The following is a 2561-nucleotide window of genomic DNA, read 5'->3' on the forward strand; positions in this document are numbered from 1 at the left end:
CTAAGAAACTCTAATCTTCTCGCGGTTTTCAGCATGACAATTTGTATTCAATTCTACAATAACTGAATGAGTATCGTAGTTCATGATCGTAAATTGTACCGTCCAACTGCAAATCACTGTTTTTTGATGTTTCTGCATTCATTTTACCATATAAACTTCCAAGGATTTTGGCACCGCCCAAACGTTGACCGATTTGGCTGAAATTTTGTCCAGAGCATTATGGTATCAAATAGAACCGAATTAGAGGGCCCATCAAAAAATTTGAAAAAGTGTTTTTTGAGCCACCCTAGTGTAGGAGTTTCCAAATGAATTTTTAAAAGAGAACCTGAATTGATTTTCGAAAATAATTTTCGTTGGAACTGCTAAAAAAGTTTTTGGAGGTATTTCTATAAGACTTCCCCAATGAATTCCTGAAGGAATTTCCAGAGAAATCTACGAAAATGTTTGAGGAGTTCCTTAGGAAATTGTTTCAGAAGTCCTCCAAAAACTCTCTTAAAACTCCTACAGAAAGAAGTTTTGAAAATTTTCTTAAGAATTTCTTCGAAAATTAATTGAGAAATTCCAGCGCAAGATAGTTTTTAGATTTTTTTTTTTTTTAATTTCCTCTAGGGGTTCCGTAGCATCAAGACATTTTTCCTGAAATTACCTTAGGAATTCTTTCAAATATACCTTAGGCAATATCTGATGATTTTTTTCCGGATATTCCTTTGAAAATTCGTCCAGTAAATTCTTTGGTTACTTTAAGAAGCAACCTAGAGACACTGACAAAACTACCTCTGTAAAGGGGAAGGGTCGTTTGGCTGAAACCCATTCAGCCGAAAGCCATTTGGCCGAATTCCACTTGGCCGAAATAAATCTGGCCGAAAGGGTCATTTGGGCGAACGGGTCATTTGGCCGAAAGGGTAATTTGGCCGAAAGGGTCATTTTGCCGAAAGGGTCGTTTGGCCTAAAGGGTCATTTGGCCGGAAGGGTCTTTTGGCCGAAAGGGTCATTTGGCCGAATAGGACATTTGACCGTATAAGACATTTGACCGAATAGGACATTTGACCTATAAGAATAGGTCATTTGAAAAGTGAGGAATTAGGAGTGAGAAGAGAGACGTCTCAATTCTCATTTCTCACTTCTCACTGTAAAAAGAGAGAAGCGTGAAGTTAGTAGTGAGACGTCTCTTTACCCACTTCGGACTATTCACTTTTCACAATGAGAAAAGAGAAATGAGGAGTGAGAAGTGAGACGTCTCACATCTCACTAAGAAAATTAGAAGCGCGAAGTGAGCAGTGAGACGTCTCACTATTCACTTCGCGCTTCTCAATTTCTACAGTGATAAAAGAAAAATGAAGAAAAAGAAGTGAGACATCTCACTACTCACTTTCATTTCTCACTGTTCCCTGTAAAAAGTGAGAATTGAGACGTCTCCCTTTTCACTTCCCATTTACATTTATTTATATCTTCTCATTGTAGAAAGTGAGACGTGAGATGACTCACTTCCCATTTCTCACTTCTCACTGTGAAAAGTTAGTAGTGCGAAGTGGGTAGTGAGACGTCTCACTACTCACCTCATGCTTCTCACTTTTTACAGTGAGAAGTAAGAAATAAGGAATGAGAATTGAGACGTCTCTCTTCTCATTTCTAATTTCTCACTTTTCAAATAACCTATTCGGCCAAATGACCTATTAGGCTAAATGTCTTATTCGGGCAAATGTCCTATTCAGCCAAATTACTCCTACGGCTAAATGACGTTTTCGGCCAAATGACCCTTTCGGCCAAATGACCCCATCAGCCAAATGACCCTTTCAGCTTAAATATTTAGTTTATTTTATCTGCTCTGAGTTTGAAGACGTTGTTACTTGCAGTTGTTATGTTTATAATTGTTTGTATTTTTTTATTGTAATATGGCTCGATAGTATAGTGGTCAGTATCCCCGCCTGTCACGCGGGAGACCGGGGTTCGATTCCCCGTCGGGGAGCCATATTACAATAAAAAAATACAAACATATAATTATAAACACTTAACAACTTCAACAAATTAAAATGATCGACGATCTCTCTGTGCTCCGAGAGAAACGTCCAAAGTGTTGCCCATTGCGAGATATGACGAGGTTTCCTTATAAGATTTTGGTCCATCAGTCAAATCCCGCAAATGTGTTTTTATTGCGTTTTGCATTTTGTCTACAACAGCCCGTTGTATACATAGCTCTATTTGTGTAGGATTCCGATCCTATTTGGGCACCTTCAATTAATTTGTGCCATGTGGCACCAGTAATATAAAGTCTGTGTCTGGGAATCTCTCTACTTATAATTTTAATTGCCTTTCCTCAGGCCCAAACACAGAACATGCAGGAACGGAACATACACAATTCCAATCAGACATTTGTCACTTATAGGTAAGATAAAATAAACCGTAACAATACCCATTTGACCAAATTACCCTTTGACCAAATGACCCTTTGGCCAAATGACCCTTTCGGCCAAACAACCAAATGACACTTTCGGCCGAACGACCCTTTCGGCCAAATTACCATATCTGCCAAACGACCCTTTCAGCCAATCGACCCTTTCGGC

At 38.9% G+C, this 2561-nt stretch overlaps 1 non-coding gene across 1 annotated transcript; it reads left to right on the forward strand.

Moving 5' to 3' along the window:
• The first annotated feature begins 1894 nt into the window (after positions 1 to 1894).
• Trnad-guc (transfer RNA aspartic acid (anticodon GUC)) lies at positions 1895 to 1969 on the forward strand. Its single transcript has one exon. It is a non-coding gene; the product is annotated as a tRNA-Asp (tRNA).
• The last annotated feature ends 592 nt before the right edge of the window (positions 1970 to 2561 follow it).

This window comes from Armigeres subalbatus, chromosome 3 (genome assembly GCF_024139115.2).
Source record: "Armigeres subalbatus isolate Guangzhou_Male chromosome 3, GZ_Asu_2, whole genome shotgun sequence".
Lineage (NCBI taxonomy): Eukaryota > Metazoa > Arthropoda > Insecta > Diptera > Culicidae > Armigeres > Armigeres subalbatus.